This window comes from Pelobates fuscus, chromosome 3 (assembly GCF_036172605.1).
Source record: "Pelobates fuscus isolate aPelFus1 chromosome 3, aPelFus1.pri, whole genome shotgun sequence".
In the NCBI taxonomy this organism is placed as follows: domain Eukaryota; kingdom Metazoa; phylum Chordata; class Amphibia; order Anura; family Pelobatidae; genus Pelobates; species Pelobates fuscus.
The window spans coordinates 166802400-166824617 of record NC_086319.1 but is presented as its reverse complement, the minus strand read 5'-3'; positions in this window follow the sequence as shown (position 1 = coordinate 166824617).

The following is a 22218-nucleotide window of genomic DNA, read 5'->3' as shown; positions in this document are numbered from 1 at the left end:
GCTACGTTTGACTCTGGATGGGACCAGACCAAACGAATACTGGGCAGATTCTGGCCTTTGATTTCCCAAGACCCCCAACTTAAGGGAGTAGTGACTCCTTTTGTCTCCCTCACGGCACGAAGAGGCAAAAATCTAAAAGAAGTGTTGGTTCCTAGTCATTTATCTACAAAAAGGGGCAACACTAACTGGCTCTCCGTGCAGGGAACTTACCAATGTGGCAAGTGTGTGGCCTGCCATTATATGTTAAAAGATTCTAAAGTTCTCCCAGACTTTATTGACCAATCAACATGTCAGATTAAACAATTTTTTAATTGTAATACGAAGGGGATTATATACCTACTGATATGTGTGTGTGGCCTCAGATATGTGGGGAAAACTATTCGCCCCTTCAAGAGGCGAGTTATGGAGCACATACATTCAGTTAGGAATTTTAGAGATACCCCAGTTTCTAGACATGTTAGAAATGAACACCAAAGTGACACGCGAGGAATCAAGTTTGCGGGTATAGAGAAGATCCAGCTAGGACGCAGAGGAGGCGACCTGGACCGTACTCTTCTCAAGAGAGAATGCTATTGGATCTACAAATTCAATACACTGGCCCCTAATGGACTAAATGAAGGGTTTACATTCACGCCCTTCATTGAAAATTAAAATGAGTTTCACAGTAGATAATATTCAACATCAGTAGTAATGCAAATTACTTTAACTGTATATATGTATATATAACAATTTGTGTAAATACCTTAGTTATTTGTGTGTTTAAGTTTGGTTTCTAATGTCCCTCGGCCCCTTAATTACAGAAGTGGACTAGCGACACAATATCTATATTTATGGAAACGTGGTTAAAGAACTAAAGGAGATTTGTATATACACTAAGTTTTGGTCTTGTCCAGCCCCTTTAAATAACCAGGACACAGACCCTGTGTCCTAGACAATTATGGATCCGTTTATTACATATCACATATATTTAGATATGGATGTATAGATTTTTTGGATCCTGCCCCTTTAAATAGGGACTTTGATCATGCTAACATATACATCATATAAGTAGGTACAAATATATTTTCGTATCACTGATGCATCACTAATGTGCATATGTGTATATATTATGGACAAAGCTCCTCTAATCATAAATTTGGTGCAAGGAGGATTGCTAGCTGGACCATGAAGACTAATAGTGGATACAGACTAATCTTTGTCTGATCCACTAGATATAAAATGACACAGATCGTCAATTTGTTCAATAGGAATTGAACGTTTAGACGACAGTGCACCAGGGAGGACCTTCAGAATCCCTGCCAATCAAACGGTGACGTTCATAGGGGGGCGGCACCCATCTGAACGGAACTTTTTGGCGCGAACAAGTCTTTGACACGCCCACTGTTCTCCGACCCGGTACTCCTATAAAAGAGTCGCACGAGGGACAGTCTGATACTATACCTCTGACGAAGGCGCATCAATGCGCTGAAACGCGCGTTAGGTTAATTTAGACAGGAGAAGCCACGCAACTAAGATTCCAGCAAGCTTTAGATAGATTTATGAATCTGGGGGTTGAGGATGTCGAAATAATTAATCATTTTATTCCATAAAGAGGAGCTTTGGATGCTTAGCTCCTTTCATGTGATCTGGGGGTTTGGGAGGTGGATCCCTCGAGAGAAGGGGCTTCCTATGTTTGTGCATTCAGCTGAGACAAGTCTGCAATTTAGCTCCACTGCTTTTTTAGTGATAACAACGTTAAAAGCAAAGCAATAAGTTACAATTCAACATCCCAAAATATAGGGATTCTGAACTAGGGGGCAACAATGTGCACTTGTTAAGACATCCCTACATACAGGGTCTCAAGAGCAACAGAGTAACAAGGTGCACTTGATACAATTTGTTTTCAATATTGTTATCAGATACACCAGATTTCTATACCTATTTTGAGCTCCTCTCTCTACTTTTTGGCAATAAGAGCCCATTTGCAGTAATCCTATTTGGGGTGTGTGTTTTGTGTTGTTTTATTCTGGGAGGACTATATATATTATAGATTATGGTCCACACCCAATAGGTATTCTTTACATCTAAGCAATAATGTGTACTTGATCTCACAACACAGAGATCTAAGAGCAATTGAGCACCATGTGCACTTGATAAAATTCATTTCCAATATTATCACCAAGTGCACCAGGTTTTTATACCTACCTTTTGAGCTCCTCTCTCTATATCTAACCCCATTGGGCTATTGAGCCCACTTGCTGGAGTCTTATCTGGGGTGTTTTCGGAAGGACCTAATATACATTACAGATTATGGTCTACACCCACAGTCATTAAGACTAATATTATTTTTGTGGCTCTCCTTATCATTTTATTATTTTTTTTTTTTCTCACCACTTTTCTTCACTGTATCATTTTTGGTGTTCACACATATATAGATTATTTTATTTTTACGAATTGAAATAAACGTTAAGTTTTATCCAGAAGCATTACCGAAGGGAGGGGTCTCCTATTGGGTGGATCAGGGTTGGGGCTGAGGAGGTTCCTCTTCTCCACCTAGGTCTACCTTTTTGAAAATATTGTTCTTTCTCACGTATGTAAGGGTTACCCCCTTGTTTGGATTCCCCTGGCACACTCAGAGGCCGGTTGACTTAGTCACTGGCTTCTTTTCTTTTTCTTTTTTTTCATTCAAAAACATAACAAAAACAAATCAGTGACCAATATAGCCACCTTTCTTTGCAAGGACACTCAAAAGCCTGCCATCCATGGATTCTGTCAGTGTTTTGATCTGTTCACCATCAACATTGCGTGTAGCAGCAACCACAGCCTCCCAGACACTGTTCAGAGAGGTGTACTGTTTTCCCTCCTTGTAAATCTCACATTTGATGATGGACCACAGGTTCTCAATGGGGTTCAGATCAGGTGAACAAGGAGGCCATGTCATTAGATTTTCTTCTTTTATACCCTTTCTTTCCAGCCACGCTGTGGAGTACTTGGACGCGTGTGATGGAGCATTGTCCTGCATGAAAATCATGTTTTTCTTGAAGGATGCAGGCTTCTTCCTGTACCACTGCTTGAAGAAGGTGTCTTCCAGAAACTGGCAGTAGGACTGGGAGTTGAGCTTGACTCCATCCTCAACCCGAAAAGGCCCCACAAGCTCATCTTTGATGATACCAGCCCAAACCAGTACTCCACCTCCACCTTGCTGGCGTCTGAGTCGGACTGGAGCTCTCTGCCCTTTACCAATCCATCCATCTGGCCCATCAAGACTCACTCATTTCATCAGTCCATAAAACCTTAGAAAAATCAGTCTTGAGATATTTCTTGGCCCAGTCTTGATGTTTCAGCTTGTGTGTCTTGTTCAGTGGTGGTCGTCTTTCAGCCTTTCTTACCTTGGCCATGTCTCTGAGTATTGCACACCTTGTGCTTTTGGGCACTCCAGTGAAATATGGCCAAACTGGTGGCAAGTGGCATCTTGGCAGCTGCACGCTTGACTTTTCTCAGTTCATGGGCAGTTATTTTGCGCCTTGGTTTCTCCACACGCTTCTTGCGACCCTGTTGACTATTTTGAATGAAACGCTTGATTGTTCGATGACCACACTTCAGAAGCTTTGCAATTTTAAGAGTGCTGCATCCCTCTGCAAGATATCTCACTATTTTTGACTTTTCTGAGCCTGTCAAGTCCTTCTTTTGACCCATTTTGCCAAAGGAAAGGAAGTTGCCTAATAATTATGCACACCTGATATAAGGTGTTGATGTCATTAGACCACACCCCTTCTCATTACAGAGATGCACATCACCTAATATGCTTAATTGGTAGTAGGGTTTCGAGCCTATACAGCTTGGAGTAAGACAACATGCATAAAGAGGATGATGTGGTCAAAATACTCATTTGCCTAATAATTCTGCACTCCCTGTATGTACTCCTTTTAGTCGTTTGCCTGTGTTTATTGGAGAAGATATAGGGCAGGCCAGGGATACCCAAAAGTTAGATCCCCAGATTTTGTAGAACTACAGCTTTCATGATGTTTTGTCGTTCTAAATCATTCTAAAGGCATGCCAAGCATCATGGGAGTTGTAGTTTTATAACACCTGGAGCCCTACCTTTTGGGCACCCCTGTTACAAGGTCATACTGGAACCTTTCCTATTTTAGAACTCAGTCTGGCAATGTTGACAATGATTTACTGAGCAAATTATCAGCCCTCAAAACTGCCATTTCTTGGCATATCTTTTGCAAAAAAATTAAAAAAAAGACAACTTATTTTGAATCTTTCACTTGGTCATCACCTATTTAGCAGCAATATTTTCATGCACCTTGCATTAGGGGGTGGGATTTCAGTGTCACATCAATAAGGGAGATGCAGTTAACAAACATTTACACTGTTAGAGTTGTCCATCCATGACATATGACAAGCTACTAATTGTGCCCACTGTTAACTGGATGTGCTTTTCTGGATTGTTTTGTTTAATTCCTTTCATTAACAGTTAAATTTATCTGATTTCCAGCATTGCACGGTTTATTGCAAGACAATGTTTTGTGCAATAAACTAAATAAAGATAGGTTATAAAAGGTATTTAAACGCTTTAACAGGCCAATAACTCTTCTTCGTATTTTTCATAAATGACGTATCATTGTTGTGGTTGAAAAGGACTGTCAGACAAACTAAAAACCCTCCTACTGAAGCTTTATGAGAATTTGGATGCAATCATGGAGCAGAGGAGCGATGTTCCACTTGTAGACCATTGGATCATGAAAAATAATTGCTTGGTTGTGAAGCATGTAGAATTTCATACGCAGAGTTGTTCAGAGAGCTGGCTGAGGGTAATGGTAATTGTAGCATGACAGCAGATAGAGAACCACAGTTGACACAAGAAGGAATCCTCCACGGTGCATAGCTTTAGGCTTAATTTAACCTCTTAATGACCAGTAAGTCTATGTTGCTGTAACAATCTGTTCTTTATGGATCTTATTTTAAAAAGGACTTTTTTTACGGATGTAATAAAACAAGGCCCTTTTAGTTGTAAGTGAAACAAGCAATACGTCCAGGCAAAAGGGACCAAAATGTGGTGACGGCGCACCACAGAAGATTAAAGAGATCCCAAAACTAATATCAGGAAGGGGTCAATTCATTCAGAGAGAAGTTACTAGACAATGTTTAGCAGGCTCATTGGTGAGATAAGCCCAGTTCCAAAGTCTTTATAAATAAGTGACATTCGAGAACTGTTCATGCTCCCATTTAACAGAGATCACATGCTTATAGATGATATATTGTGTAGGGCACTTATTATATTAAAACAGGCATGCTGCATACATTTTCCAATATAGTATATGCTTTAGAACTTTAAAAAAAAAAAAAACATATTTATTATTAGAAAACTAAATTGGAATGATACCAGTGTTTTCAATTACTCCACTATGGGATCAGAAATGTTGTGACAAGCTGCACAAATTTAGCTGCTCTATTTTGTGCCTTGGTTACAAACCCACTACAACTGGCTTAGCAAAAAAACTCAAAGCAATTTTCCACAATGATGGGGAAAAGAAAACAAGTGATCTGAGTTCTTCTGGGAATCCTGTTATTGTGCGGCCTCACATTCTTTGTGATTTTGATCTCAATATAATACTAATTTCAAGGTAGAGTATATGGAGTAGTTCTGATATCCTTTATTACACTGGTATAGCTGGTTAGCCCTCATAAACAAAGACTGAGTCACTACCTGAAGGGATTCCAATCAATAAACTATAAAAAAAAAAAATAAACTGGGCAACAGTAATACAGTGTTGGCAGTACTGTGTAATAAAATATATGAGTCACAATAACGCCACTTCCATTATAAATTCCTTTACAGAAATTCCATTGCATAATAGTACATTGTATCATTGTATCAGCTATAACAGTATTTGGCATATTTTGCTCCTCTGAATCCTGGTTATTCTGATGATTTCTTTCACCAGCACATTACAGTGTTGTATTTTGCTGACTCAGCTGTTGGATTTTCCCAGTTTTCTGAATTTATAAAACAAAGTAAAATTCTTACCTAAAATGTAAGGTCATTTGGTGTCCCCCAGGTTACAGGTGGTACATTTGTTAATTACGGGACCCTAGTCACTTGTCCCATGCCATAGGCCAGAAAACTGGTAGCCACACCTAGACCCATGTTTTGATTTCCAGGCAAAACAAGATTATCCCAGAGGAGTGCATCTTCTGCTTCTCACACCCAGACGTAGAAACACCAACCGCCACTCCCCCCCATCTTCTGTTTCTGGTCCTATGTGATGAATTTACAGCTCGTCACTGTTTCCATGGTAACGGAGACGGAGCTTTCCATTCACCTCCCTCCGCTTCACCCCCTGAGACTCCTTGCCAGTGCATCTTCATCAGAACAAAGATTCTTAACTGCCTGAGTGCCAGGCTCTGATATTATTTAAATTGGCTGTTAGGGCAAGCATTTCCACAGGCACTCAAACAGTTGCTGGATTAATCATGATTTTACTACTGTAATGTCTGGGGGAGGTCTAGACTGCAGCAACTATTACCTGTTCATATACTATTTATGTGTATCCCATTTAGCATCGCTTGGCGCTTGGCGGAATATTCACAATAACAATTTTCTGTCTGCAATTTCTGTCTTTCAGCTCCTTCTCCATCAGCCCCACAACCTTTGTAGAAAACATTGGACCATAGAGGTGACATTACTTGACATTCCCACTTTACGTGGAAGTTATAATTACCAATGGATTCACATAGGTTCAGATGGACAGCAGTGGTAAAGTCTGTCTGACGACATGTACCATGTTGCCATAGTCTTATTGCTAAAGTGAATTTAAAAATTTAGGCCAATATAGCCTATTTAGAAAAATTCCCCAAGTCAATTCTGTGTTCATTTTGGCTATTTTTGCGTTACATTTGAAATTCACTTTAACCCCTTAAGGACACATGACATGTGTTACATGTCACGATTCCCTTTTATTCCAGAAGTTTGGTCCTTAAGGGGTTAAATACCTGGCAATTCTCACTTTAGTGAGTAACCCTGTTAGAAGTGTTCTCCTTAAAGGGACACTATAGTCACCAGAACAACTACAGCTTATTGCATTTGTTCTGGTGAGTAGAATCATTACCTTCAGGCTTTTTGTTGTAAACACTGTCTTTTCAGAGAAAATGCAGTGTTTACATTACAGCCTAGTGATAACTTCACTGGCCACTCCTCAGATGACTGTTAGCAGGGCCGGACTGGGAAGCAAATTCAGCCCGGGCATTTTTAACTACAGCGCCCACTAAAAGGAGGCGGTTCCAGAGGGTGTGTTTTGTCCTCGCCAATGACAAGCACGCCCCATCACAATGTGAGCATGTTGGTTCAATGCTCTAGCAGGGTAGACCATGCGCAGAGCTCTGCTGAAGAGCTCTGGCATGAGAAAAAGACCCTGTATTTGTTCTGCACAGTGCAAGCAAATTCAATAACATGCTTGCACTGTGTTTGCTTGAAATTTGTCTCTGGTGTCTCCATAGTTGGGATACCAGGAGACAAAAATGCTAGGAAAGCATATTGTGCAGTGTGCGTGAGGGTGCTGTGTGTGTGTGTAAGGGGTGTATGTGTGAGGGGTGTAGTGTGTGTGTGTGAGTGGGTGCTGTGTTTGCGTGAGGGTGCTATGTGCGTGTGAGGAAGCTGTGTGTGACGGTGCAGTGTGTGCGTGTGAGGAAGCTGTGAGTGTCAGGGGTGTAGTGTGTGTGTGTGTATGTGTGTGCTAGTGAGGGTGCTGTGAGTGTCAAGTGTGCAGTGTGTGTGTGCTGTGAGTGTCAGGGGTTCAGTGTGTGTGCGTGTGTGTGTGTGTGTGTGTGTGTGAGTGAGGGTGCTGTGAGTGTTAGGGGTGCAGTGTGTGTGTGTGTGTGCTGTGAGTGTCAAGGGTGCAGTGTGTGTGTGTGTGTGTGCTGTGAGTGTCAGGGGTGCAGTGTGTGAGTGTGACGGTGCTGTGAGTGTTAGGGGTGCAGTGTGTCTGTGTGTGCTGTGAGTGACAGGGGTGCAGTGTGTGTGTGTGCTGTGAGTGTAAGGGGTGCAGTTTGTGTGAGGGTGCTGTGAGTGTTAGGGGTGCAGTTTGTGTGTGTGTGCTGTGAGTGTCAGGGATGCAGTGTGTTTGTGTGTGTTGTGTCAGTGGTGCAGTGTGTGAGTGTGTGAGTGAGGGTGCTGTGAATGTCAGGGGTGCAGTGTGTGTGAGTGACGGTGCTGTGAGTGTTAGGGGTGCAGTGTGTCTGTGTGTGCTGTGAGTGACAGGGGTGCAGTGTGTGTGTGTGTGCTGTGTGTGTGAGTGAGGGTGCTGTGAGTGTCAGGGGTGCAGTGTGTGTGTGTGTGAGTGCTGTGAGTGTTAGGGGTGCAGGGTGTGTGTGAGTAAGTGAGGCTGCTGTGACCTAAGCAGGGCCGGACTGGGAAAAAAATTAGGCCCGGGCATTTTTCAATCAGAGCGGCCCCCTAAGAAGCACGCCACCTCTCAAAGTGAGCATGTTAGTTCAATGCGCAGAGCCCGCTGAAGAGCTCTGGCATTAGAAAAAGGCCCTGAATTTGTTCTGCACAGCGCAAGCAAATTTAATGACATGCTTGCGCTGTGTTTGCTTTTAAATTGTCTCTGGTTTCTCCACAAGTGGGATACCAGAGGACAAAAGGGCCAGTAAAGTGCATGGTGCATATGTTTGGAGCCTGCTTGTGGGATTGCGTGTGTGTAGAGTGTGGTGTGGTATTGTGTAAATAGGTCAATTTCATTTGTGTTTGTGGTGTAATATGTGGGGCTGTAGTGTGTGTGTATAGGTGACGTAGTGTGTGTAGGGGTTGTAGAGAGGGTGTGTGTGTGTGTGTGTGTAGAGGATTAAGAGTGCATATAGGGTAAGGGATCTAGCGTTTATCTGGAGCGTAATGTATGTAGTGGTACAGTGTGAGGGGTGCTGTAGTGTGTGTGTGTATATATATATATATATATATATATGGACGTATTGTATGTGTGAGGGGCGCAGTGTGTGTGTGTGTGTATGTAAGAGGGGTGCTGTGTGTGAGGGTGTTTTTTTCTACCGTCACATTCTAGGTTTCTAATTTTATTTGTTAACTCACTTATGGTTATTTTATATATTATATATATATATATGTGTGTGTGTGTGTGTGCTGTATATGTGTGGGAGTGTGCTGTATATGTGTGGGAGTGTGCTGTGTGTGTGAGCGAGGATGCTGTGTGTGTCTGAAGGTGCTGTTTGCTGTGTGTCTGAGGGTGCGCTATGTGTGTCTGGGTGCGCTGTGTGTGTCTGGGGGTGCGATGTGTCTGGGGGTGCGATGTGTCTGGGGGTGCGATGTGTGTGTCTGGGGGTGCGCTGTGTGTGTCTGGGAGTGCTGTGTATGTCTGGGAGTGCTGTGTGTGTCTGGGGGGGGCTGTGTGTGTCTGGGGGGGCTGTGTGTGTGTATTTTGTATTTAAATTTAAATATATCTTTTTTATTCATAATAAAAAAATAAAAAGTTATATCCCCCCCTTCTTACCTTTAGGGGGTGGGAAGCCGGGTTTCCATGGGGGGGTGCCTGATCCCTGGTGGTCCTAGTGGAGGTGGGGCAGATTGCTAAATATCCCCCCTCCCTTCTTACATCATGCCTGGGAAGGGGGATCTTTTCTGCAGCTTCCTTCCCTGGTGGTCCTAGTGGTGAGAGTGAACTCTAGCCTGGAGGCTAGAGTTCACTCTTGCGAGATCTGAGCGTTGCCGCGCTAACCGCGGCAACGCTCAGACCTCGCGAGAGGACCCGGCGGAGCTGCTGGTTAGAGCTCCGCCGGTGTTCTCTCCTGCCTCCCTCCCTCCCTCTCCTGCCGGCGGCCGCATCTCAGTGTCTCTGGGCCGGTGAGGGAGATCTTTGATCTCCCTACCGGCCCATGGAGACACACAGCAGGGCTGGCGCTCGGGTAGCGCTGGCCCTGCAGGGGCCGGCAGGGGAGATCCTATGATCTCCCCTGCCGGCCTCGGCCCCACGGCCATCGCGGCCCACCGGGCATTTGCCCGGTATGCCCGATGGCCAGTCCGGGCCTGGACCTAAGTGATTATATCCCCCCTCCCTGCCTACCTTTAGCCTGGGAGGTGGGATCCTGCTGCCATCCATCCCTGGTGGTCCTAGTGGTGCGTGAATTCTAGCCTGTGGCAACGCTCCGAATCTCGCAAGAGGAACCATGCGGAGCTGTAACTTAGAACTCCTCTGGGTTCTTCTCCTGGATGTCTCCCTCACTATCTCCCTGCCGGCGGCTGCAATATACTGTATGTGGGCCAGTGAGGGAGATCTTTGATCTCTCCACCGGCCCGCCGTGGACTAAGGCAGGGCATTTGCCCGGTGTGCCGGATGGCCAATCCGGGCCTGGCTGTTAGAGATCCTTCCTGGGGCAGTGCTGCCTAGTGTGCATCACAACATTCAGTGTCTCCACCCTCTGCATGCAGACACTGAACTTTCCTCATAGCGATGCATTGATTCAATTCAAGCTCTATGAAGAGAGGCTGATTGGCCAGGGCTGTGTTTGACTTGTGCTGGCTCTGCCCCTGATCTGCCTCCTTGACAGCCTCACCCATCCTATGGGTCAGCATTGTGATTGGCTCAGTACAACACTTCTGATGATGTCAGAGGGCATAGGCAGTTCAGAGACTGACAGGAGCAGAGTTAGCAGCTGCAAACTTGAATACAGGTAAGATTTTACTATATTTAGGGAGGCAAGGGGTGGACAGGGGGGAGGAGTCTAGATGGTGGTTTTAACACTATAGGTTCAGGAATACATGTTTGTGTTCCATTAACTGTTATATACGTGGTGATAGTGTTGAGGTTTTTTTTGTTTCGGTTTTTTAAAGTGAATCTGTCAACTTTACCTATAATAAAATAATTACTATATTAATTGATACATTGGATGAAGTTGTACATAATTTTCCCTGGCCCATTCTCAGGATCCAATAAGTTATCTCTATATGCAGGGTCGTCTTTAATATCACTAGGAACCTGGGCAAAACATTTTCTTGGGCCCCACGGGCAAGGCATTTTCTTGGGCCCCATGGGCACCCCCACTCCCTGGCATGCAATTGCACTTTTCACATACATACTTACAGGGCCGGCCTTAGGCATTTAGACGCCCTGTGCGAAAAATCTTCACAGCGCCCCCCCCCCGTCATCCATGTATGCTGTAATGTTTGTGTTGTCTGTGTATGTGATAGTAGGTGTGATGACTGTGTGTGATATGTATGCTATGTGTGATATTTGTAATGGGTGTATTAACAGTGTGTGATATGCGTGTATTAGTTGTATGTGACACACACACACACACACACACAGAGTCAGACGGCCATACACACACACAGGAAGACATCCACACACACACACAGGCAGACAGTCATACACACACACACACAGACACACAAAGGCAGACAGTCTCACACACACACACACACACACACACAGGCAGACAGTCAGTCATACACACAGACACAGACAGTAATACACACACACAGAGGCAGACAGTCATACACACACACACAAAGGCAGACAGTCTCACACACACACACACACACACACACACAGGCAGACAGTCAGTCATACACACAGACACAGACAGTAATACACACACACAGAGGCAGACAGTCATACACACACACACACACGCAGACAGTCATACACACAGACAAACACGCAGACAGTCATACACACAGACACACACAGGCAGACAGCCATACACACAGAGGCAGACAGCCATACACACAGAGGCAGTCATACACACAGAAGCAGTCATACACACAATAACACACACAGAGGCAGACAGTAATACACACAGAGGCAGACAGTAATACACACAGACACACAGTGGCAGACAGTCATACACACACACACAGACACACACATGCAGATAGTCATACACACAGACACACAGAGGCAGACAGTCATACACACAGAGGCAGACAGTCATACACACAGACACACACACACAGAGGCAGACAGTAATACACACAGACACACACACAGAGGCAGACAGTAATACACACAGACACACAGTGGCAGACAGTCATACACACACACAGACACACACAGGCAGACAGTCAGTCATACACACAGACACAGACAGTCATACACACAGACACACACACAGAGGCAGACAGTAATACACACAGACACACAGTGGCAGACAGTCATACACACACACAGACACACACAGGCAGACAGTCAGTCATACACACAGACACAGACAGTAATACACACAGACACACACAGAGGCAGACAGTAATACACACAGACACACAAAGTCATACACACAGGCAGACAGTCATACACACACACACAGACACACACAGGCAGACAGTCATACACACAGTTACCTGTGGAGTTCATTGTGGAGGCAGTGCAGCTCCTGGTGACTGTTTGGTGGGGAAGCAGGGACTACTTCCTGCTTCCCCTGCAGCAGTTTTCCGGCGCTTTTAGCTCCGCCCCCGCCGCACGGTAAGCAAATTTGAAAAAAAAAATCCCGGCCGGCTGTGCGGCATGGCGCCCCCTGCTACATGGCGCCCTGTGCGGCCGCACAGCTCGCACACCCCTAAGGCCGGCCCTGCGATACTTACACAGACATACACACGGACAGACATACTGACACACACACATATATACTGAGAGGCATGCTGACATACACAGACACAAACACGTCTGACAGACATACTGACACACACACACAACCTGACATACATCCTAACACACACACACAAAGACATACACTGACAGACGTACTGAGATACAACCTACTGACACACATACACTGTCAGATATACTGAGACACACAGACAGACACACAGACATACTGACAGACAGAAACACAGACATACTGACAGATTCACACTTTTAGATCTACTCCCTGTTTCCTACAAACGCCCACCGGGTGGCCCATACTGCATGGGCAACCCGGTGGGCCTCCTTAATGTGAGTCCCCAAGATCCTGTGGATACTTAAAAGATCACTATAGTGTCAGGAAAACAAAGCGGTTTTCCTGACACTATAGTGCCCTGAGGGTGCCCCTACCCTCAGGATCCCCCTCCCGTGGCAATGAAGGGGTTAAAACCCCTTCAGCCACTTGCCTTAATCCAGCGCTGGGCTCCCTCGGCACTGGTGACCTCTCCTTCCGTCCAACGTCAGCTTTCCCGTCCAACGTCACTGGAGCTGAATGCGCGCGCATTCAAAGTGTCCATAGGAAAGCATTTCTCAATGCTTTCCTATGGACGCTCTGTGCGATGGAGGCAAAATTTGCCTCCAGCGTCGCAGATGCGCCTCTAGTGGTTGTCCGGAAGACAGCCACTAGAGGCTGGCTTAATCCCAAATGTTAACATAGCAGATTCTCTGAAACTGCTATGTTTGCATCTGAAGGGTTAAAACCTAAGGGACCTGGCACCCAGAACACTTCATTGAGCTGAAGTGGTCTGGGTGACTATAGTGTCCCTTTAATATCAAGGAAGCTGCAATCCAAACTGGTTTTGGGATGCTTATGGTTGTGTGAGAGTCCCTTACAGCATGTGGCCCTTTAAGTGCAACACTTAATACTGGAAATGGTTAGAGAGACATTTCGTAAACCCGAGTTAACCCCTTGAGTGCCAGAGGCATGCCCAACGTATTGCAAAACACGCATAGGGCTAATGTTTAGTTGCCACCAGATTTCCCCTTTGAATTGCAGACTCCCATGCCAAGCCTAGGGGTGGGCAATGTGTTGTTTTGCTGTTTAATCTGCACTTTTTATTATCTGAACTGAAATCCCTGCTGCTGTTTTGCATCATTTTTATTAACCTGTTCAGTGCTGGAAGCCACTGCAACTAAGTCTACCCATTACATACCCTAAAAGTTCCTGCCAAGCAAGGTTTCACCAGGCCTTCTCTTAACCACTAAGTGACAAAGAAACATGTTAACTATTTGTGCACTGCTTGTTATTGTGCAGGGAGCACACTGACACTCGAAGGGTTAAAACCCCTATCAGTAAATACTTTGCTTGTATGGAGAAAAGGATATCTACTTTCAAAATGAAAAAATAAAATAAACATGTATGTAGAACCTGTAGAAGGAAGAGCAAACACATTGTGATCTATATCCTAAGCAGTGAATTTAAAACAGAGAATTCTTTAATTTCTTAAAAGTTTTGGCCCCAAATATAGCATATTCCAATTTACACATAATCCCAGCTTGAATATTTCAGACAGAACATTTGCAAATTAGCTTTTCAGTGAAATTCACTGTTTATTGAAAATACCCCAAAGTGATTTGTGATGCTTATAGGTTGCAAACACTGCAATAAAATAGCAATATTATAAAAAATAAATAAAGGACTTGCTCTTAGCAATATATATGAATGATCATGAGATGCTTACCAGAACTGGTAGAAACTTTTGCTTCAGTAATAAAATAGCATTTATATTTGTTTTAACTCTTAACTTGAGTGTCAGAGAGTGTGAAATGCTTTTCTCAGACACCTGGTACATACAGGGTTAATAGTGACTTGTTTATAAACTGAATATAGGAGGATTATATTAGGAATATTGATCTTACTGCATGGTACAATAAATACATTTGGTGCAAATGTTCTTCCGCCAGCACTACACAATCCTTCTCCTCTCCCCTTTACATAAAATCTTTTTAAATGAAATCCTGATTAAAATGGTGTACATCACTGGGTTCAAAGAGCTGTTACAGTATCCAAACCAGAAGAAAAATTATCAGGGGTGAACAGCTCGTATATTTAGCAGAGAGGGTGTATGTAAAAAATAAAGGGAACCAGCAGATGACAAACACCCCAATGACTACAGACAAAAAAAATGTGAACCTCTTCTCACACTTTTAAGTTTACTCCCCGTTTCCTACCTTGAAGGATTGCTTCCCTGGTGGCCAGAGTGGTGGCTGAGGCTGTTGGGGGTTGCAGACTGGCAGTCTGGACCAGCCCTCCTCCTCTCTGCTTCCCTGGTGTGCTCACTCCCACGCGGCTCTCTCTGGGAGGAAGTGACTCACAGCAGTCACTTCCTCTCATGCTGCCGAAAGGAAAAGGGGCCCGGTCGTGCTGTTAAAGGGCCACAGAGTGCGACCGGGCCCCTGCTTACAAACGCCCACCGGGTGGCCCTTACTGCATGGGCCACCCGGTGGGCCCCTGTGTGCGTCCCCAAGATCAGCATGCACTGGGGGCCCATGGGTGGAGGGCTGGGGGGAGAAATTTGTTGAGGGCAGCGGGGCCCACGTGGCAGCTGCCTTGGACCCCCAGAGGTAAAAGGGCACGGGGCAGCTGCCCCGTTTGCCCCGCGTTAAAGATGGCCCTGTCTATATGTCACTGACATTTCACTTAAATTAGGTCACAAGCTCTATGATATAACATAGAAGCTGTAGGAGCTGTAATTGAATAATAAAAACTTATTTACTTATTGCAATAGACTTGTCCATCACCCATGGTAGAAAACAGGGTTCGCAAAGTACCAGCGCAGGACATTTCTGACCTCCTATATAGTCTTGTGGCCATCCATCCTAGAATGGAGAGGTCTATCTCTGGTTTACTGCTGGCTTGGTCCCCATCAGGGTTATGATCATGCCCCTATTTTGTGGTTGAGGGAGCTATCTGTGCTCCTTCTAGCATTACTCATAAAGTTATAACTTTCTATATTTGTGTTCTGGAACTTCAGTTGTGAGTTTCGCTGATGCACAGAGCACAGGGATGCAGCCTCCATCTAGAGCAGGGGTAGTCAACCTTTTTATACCTATCGCCCACTAATGCATCTTTCTTGATGGAAACATTTCCATCGATTTTTGCCTTTAGTGCAATTGCAGAATCTTTTTTTTTAGAAAGGAGGGTGTCTAAAAAAAAGTACTTACATTTTATCTTTTTAGATCTACTTTATGCATGTTTATAATGTTTTTAACTTTATAAAGTTTAATAAGAAAACAATAAAGTAAATTGAAATGACATTTAACTAGTGATTAATTATTTTTATTCTCTCCTTCCTTCACTTCTTTTCCTTCTTTCTTTTCTTTTATAAGTAAACAAAACTTAACTTGCCAAAACATGAGCCACTCTACACACTATGCTTCTGCCTGTCCCTGCTTTCTCATCTGTGCTTCAGCTCCCGTCCTTAATCCCCCCTTTTTTTCCTTTTTTCTATTTTTTTCTTCTTTTTTTTCTCTTTTTCCTTTATTCTTTTTTTCTACCGTCCTTATAGCAATGCTCAGCAGGAAGGCTGAGCTAGGTAGCCCACTTATTATTATTAGCCAACAACTATTCTTTCCTTCTCCTTCCCATATTTTTTATTTTCATTCTTTCTCTTATTTGTCAAGTACTCTGCCCCTTCTTTCTCCTTTTTTACAAGTACTCCACTCCCTGCTATCGTGTATCCCCTACTCCAACTCCTCCCCTTCCTCTACCCGCGTGTTACACTCGTTCGTACGTGCGCACACGCATGCTCGCTGGTGCACTCGCATCTGCACACCCCCACTTCCTGCTAACCACTGAGTGCGCAGGAGATTAATAGAGCGTTCATCTCTCTGGATGGAGGGGGAATCTGCTTGTGCTGTAGAACCGACTACCGCCCACCTGGAATACTGAAACGCCTGCTAGTGGGCAGTAGGGACCAGGTTGACGACCCCTGATCTAGAGCACTCACTGACAGACGCACGCTCTCACTGACAGATGCACGCACTCACTGACAAATGCACGCACTCACTGACAGACACACACACAGACTGACCGACACTCACTCACATTCACTGACACACACACACTCATTGACAGACACACAATCACTCAAATTCACTGACACACACACTCACATTCAGACACGCTCACATTCACTGACACACACTCACATTCACTGAACATTCACTGACACACACACTGACCTTCTGTCGGTCGGTGAGTTAATCTGACAACCCACCCATAATAACCAAGTACAAGAAGAACCCCCCCACAACAAATGGGTACTTGGGGGGCAGAGGCCAGCTGCACTCTGCCCCGATGTAAGCGCTTCTGCTGGGGCAGCTGGGTTAGGCCTTGGCCGTGGGAGGGAAAATAGTACTTACCCCCTCCTCCTGGTATCCCTGCGAGGGTAGTTGGGGATCTGGACAGGCTGTCCCATCTGCACCTTCTGGGAGATTAGGGTCTCCCCTTGGCATTGTAAACTGCCGCTGGGGAGAGAGGGCGATATGTTCCTCTCCCTGAAGCACATGCGGCCGCTGGGGAGGGAGACCGACCGCCTCCACTCCCAATAAATTGTCCTGCTGCTGGGGAGAGAGACCGACTGTCTTTTCTCCCTGTAGGACACTCTGCTGCTGGGGGGGGGGGGGGGAGGACAACACCTTCAGCCCCCTGGGGTGCATACTGTCTCCTCTCCCAATGACACACTTGACGGCTGGGGAGGGAGCCCGACTGTCTCCTCTCCCAAGGGTACACACTGCCGCTGGGGAGAAAGGACGACACCTTCAGCTCCCTGGGAAACATACTGCCACTGGGGAGGAAGGAGGGCACCTTCGGCTCCCTGGGACTCACACTGCTGCTGGGGAGGAAGGACGGCACCTTCGGCTCCCTGAGTCTCACACTGCTGCTGGGGAGGAAGGACGGCACCTTCGGCTCCCTGGGCTGCGCACTGCCGCTGGGGAGTTAGACCGCTTGTCTCCACTCCCTGTAACTCACTTGGCTGCAGGGGGGAGAGACCGACTGTCTCTTCTCCCAAAGATACATACTGCTGCTTGGGAGGAAGGACGGCACCTTCAGCTCCCTGGGATTCGCACTGCTGCTGGGGATCTGGGCCGACTGCCCAGCATCCCTGTAGGGCCGGTAGAGAGACTTCGGTCCCATCTCCACCTGCCTGCTGGGGACCAGGACCAGTCTATGAGGTCCGCTACTTCGGGTACCTCTGGTTGCGGTTGGGGGAAAGGACCGACTGTCTCCTCTCCCACGGATACACACTGCCGCTGGGGAGGAAGGACGACACCTTTGGCCTCACACTGTCGCTGGGGAGGGGGACCGCCTGTCCCCACTCCTGGTAACGCTTGCGGTGGCTGGAGTGGCTGGAGACATTATGACACAGACACTTGGGGACACAGAGACACTTGGGGACACTTGGAGACATGGGGACACTGAGACACTAGGGACACAGTGTCCCCATGTCTCCCAGCCAGTGTCCCTAGTGTCTCAGTGTCCCCATGTCTCCCAGTGTCCCTGGTCAGTGGCGTACATACCTCGGTATGTACGCCAGTGTGGCCAGACTCTTCTCCTGGTTGTTCTTTAAAAACGTGTGTGTGTGTGTGTGTTAGAGTGTGTGTGTTAGTGTGTTAGAGTGTGTGTGTGTGTTAGTGTTAGAGTGTGTGTGTGTGTTATTTTTTGTGTCAGTGTGTGTGTTAGTTTGCGTGTGTCAGTGAGTGTGTTACTGTGTGTGTCTGTTACTGAGTGTGTTAGTTTGTGTGTGTCTGTTAGTGAGTCTGTTTGGTGTCTGTTAGTGAGTGTGTGTTTTGCAAGTGAGTGTGTATGTGTCTGTCAGTGAGTGTGTATGTATGTTTGTCACTGAGTGTGTGTCTGTCAGTAAATGTGTGTCTGTTAGCTAGTGTGTATGCGTCTGTTCGTGATAGTGTGTGTGTGTGTCTTCAGCACTTACCTTTCTCCAGCGCCGGACTCCCTTGGCGCTGGGGATCCCTCCACCCCGATCCGCCTCTCAGCTCCGAATACGCATGCGCGGTAAGAGCCGTGCGCGCATTCAAACCGCCCATAGGAAAACATTACTCAATGCTTTCCTATTGATTAAGCGTCTTCTCACTATGATTTTCACAGTGAGAATCGAAGAAGCCCCTCTAGCGGCTGTCAATGAGACAGCCACTAGAGGCTGGATTAACCCTCAGTGAAACCTGCTATGTTTTCAGCTGCAGGGTTAAAACTAGAGGGACCAGGCAACCAGACCACTTCATTGAGCTGATGTGATCTGGGTGTCTGTAGTGGTCCTTTAAGTGTATGTAGATCTGCATGCACTGGCGTACATACCGCAGCCCCTGCGCCAGGTGCCTGCTGCCATGTGTTGCGGCCCCGGCCTGCGCAGAGGAAGCACGGGGGGGGGGGGGCACGTATCAGTTTTCGCACCGGGGCCCCATGGGTTGTGTGTACGCCACTGTCCCTGGTGTCTCAGTGTCCCCATGTCTCCCAGTCAGAGGCATAACTAGAAACCACAGGGCCCCGCTACAGAAATTGCCCTGGGGCCCCCCCCATATGTCTACCCCCACCCCATATGTCCCCGCCCCCCATACAGCTAACCCTCATCCCATACGTCCCTGACCCCACACATGCAGACAAACAAATACATACATACACACACATACATACATACAGACACACACATACATGCAGGCATACATACAGACACACACACAGATATACTGATACAGACATTCTCTATCACACACACAAACTGTTAAAAAAATGGGCACAGGGGGCGGGGCCTGACAGCCAACATGGCCGGACGTGCTCTATGAGAGCTCCAGCAACAACAGGCAGAAACACGACAATCCCGGCTAAATTAATAACGCCAGCATCACACGGGGCCCAAAAACTGGTGCAGGACCATACGGGGAAGAGAATGAGACCCGACTTGCACCGCTACACACTGCGAACGCGAGAACCGGCCACGCGGCCTAAACTGGAGCGGAGCCCGAGGCCTGGGGGAGGCGGCCGATCCCCCGGCATGGGACCAGCTCCCAAGCGAAACCTGACGACTGCCCTGCTACACCCCCTCTGGACCGGCGGTGGACATCCCGGTCCTCGCTGGGGACGATTACCCCCTCTACGCGGCTCCAACAAGCGACAACACATGCAGCTAAACAGGACTACAGGGGTCCAGTCAAGATGGCGGCTCAGGCACGATCGGCGCCAAAACGCACCCTCACCAAGCCACCTGAACTAATTTGGGAATTTTTTGACCGTCTCTGCACTCATCTATGGACCAAACTCCATATCAGAGGCCAGTCCCTCCACTTGGCGATAAGAGAACTGGCGGCATGGATATGACCAGCGACCCGGCGCCACTTAGGCAGACACGTACCTCAAGCCCCCAGAGCGGTCTCAGGTCAAAAAAGGGATCAGAGATCAAAGTGGCAAAAGATGGCGACATATCCCTCCGACGCCGGCACCCAGTCCCACGGTTATCAGACCGAGAAAACCAAACCCGCCCGACACATCCTCCACTCAGAGGCACCAGAACCTTACGACCACCAAAGCACAACCCCACACCTGAAGACCTGCAAGGCCAATCAGAAAACAGCACAGCTTCATACCAGCAAGCCTGCCCGGTTCCACTGCCTTCCACGCCACCCCGTTGATCCGATGAAAACAGGGAGAAGTAGACCAGGCAGCCACCTGCGAGCAATGTCCAGACAGGGAGAAGGGTGAAGAACCTCTGTACGAGAGACAACACACACACCAGATGTCGACAGCCTGCTATATCAGTGGATGACCTGAAGCAAAGGAGAGCCCAAATCCTTGAGGACGAGCACCAAATCTCCTGAGCTTGATTACCGTACTCTATACAAATGTTTGACCAGTTCTTTTTAGCATGAGCCCTGACACCAACTGAACTGCCTACTTGACTTACATGTTTTTCTGCTAGAAATATTGGGTGTGGGAGTCCCACTGGTATATGCACAGTAGATACTAGCAAAAGTTTTCAGCCTGTTTAATTTTCTTGTATTTTCTTTTATTTTCTTATCTCTCAACGTGCCATACACATAGAGAGGCATCTCACACTGCCTAGCCCATGGGTCGTCAACCTGGTCCCTACCGCCCACTAGTGGGCGTTTTAAGATTCCAGGTGGGTGGTAGGGATTTCCAGGCTTTGACGACCGGGCGGGTGCGAGCCGGTGGTAACCCTGCGACTGGGAAACAGGAGGGTGACTTAAATATAATGTGTGTGTGTCTTTGTATGTATGTCTTATGTGTGTATGTTTGTATGTATGTCTTGTGTGTGTGTGTGTGTGTATGTCTTATGTGTGTGCATGCCTGTGTGTGTCTGTTGGTATGTGTGTCTTGTGTGTGTATGTGTGTCTGTCTGTGTTCCTGTATGTGTCTTTGTGTGTGTCTGTATGTGTGTCGTGTGTGTGTATGTGTATGTGTCGTGTGTATGTGTGTGTGTGTCTGTATGTGTCTTTGTATGTGTCTTTGTAAGTGTGTCTGTGTGTGTCTGTGTGTGTGTGTGTCTGTATGTGTGTGTGTCTGTATGTGTGTGTCTCTGTATGTGTGTGTGTCTGTATGTTGTGTGTGTGTGTATGTGTCTGTATGTGTCTGTATTTGTGTGTGTGTGTGTCTGTATGTGTGTCTGTATGTGTGTGTGTCTTGTATGTGTGTGTGTCTTGTATGTGTGTGCGTATGCGTATGTGTGCCTGTCTCTTATAGTGGACTATAGTAAGTGGGCTACCTAGCTCAGCCTTCCTACTGGGCATTGCAACAAGGAAGGTTAAAAAATAGAAAAAAGGAAAAAAAAGGTGGGGAGATGAGCTGACGCACAAATGAGAAATCATATTATGCGCAAACATAGAAGTCATCTGAATATCACTGAAAGAGACCTTCGTTTGTTCCTTACGAAAATCGAACCAGATATCAAATATTTAGTCTCGCAGCATCAACCTCAAGGATCTCATTAATCACTAGAAAAGGTCATTTCAATTTACTTTATTGTTTTCTCATTAAAGGGAAACTCCAGTGCCAGGAAAACGATCCGTTTTCCTGGCACTGGAGGGTCCCTCTCCCTCCCACCCCCCAATCCCCGGTTACTGAAGGGGTGAAAACCCCTTCAGTGACTTACCAGGGGCAGCGACAGGTCCCACGTCGCTGCTTCCTCCTCCCCCGCCGCTCCTCCTTCTACTTACGTCGGCCGGTGGGCGAGACTGATCTCGCCCGCCGGCCGAGGAGACCTAATGCGCATGCGCGGCAATGCCGCGCATGCGCATTAGCGCACCCCATAGGAAAGCATTGAAAATGAATTTCAATGCTTCCCTATGGGGAATAGAGCGACGCTGGAGGTCCTCACACAGCGTGAGGACGTCCAGCGACGCTCTAGCACAGAAAACCTGTGCTATGAAGCAGGAAGTCCCTCTAGTGGCTGTCTAATAGACAGCCACTAGGGGAGGACTTAACCCTGCAAGGTAATTATTGCAGTTTAAAAAAAACTGCAATAATTACACTTGCAGGGTTAAGGGTAGTGGGAGTTGGCACCCAGACCACTCC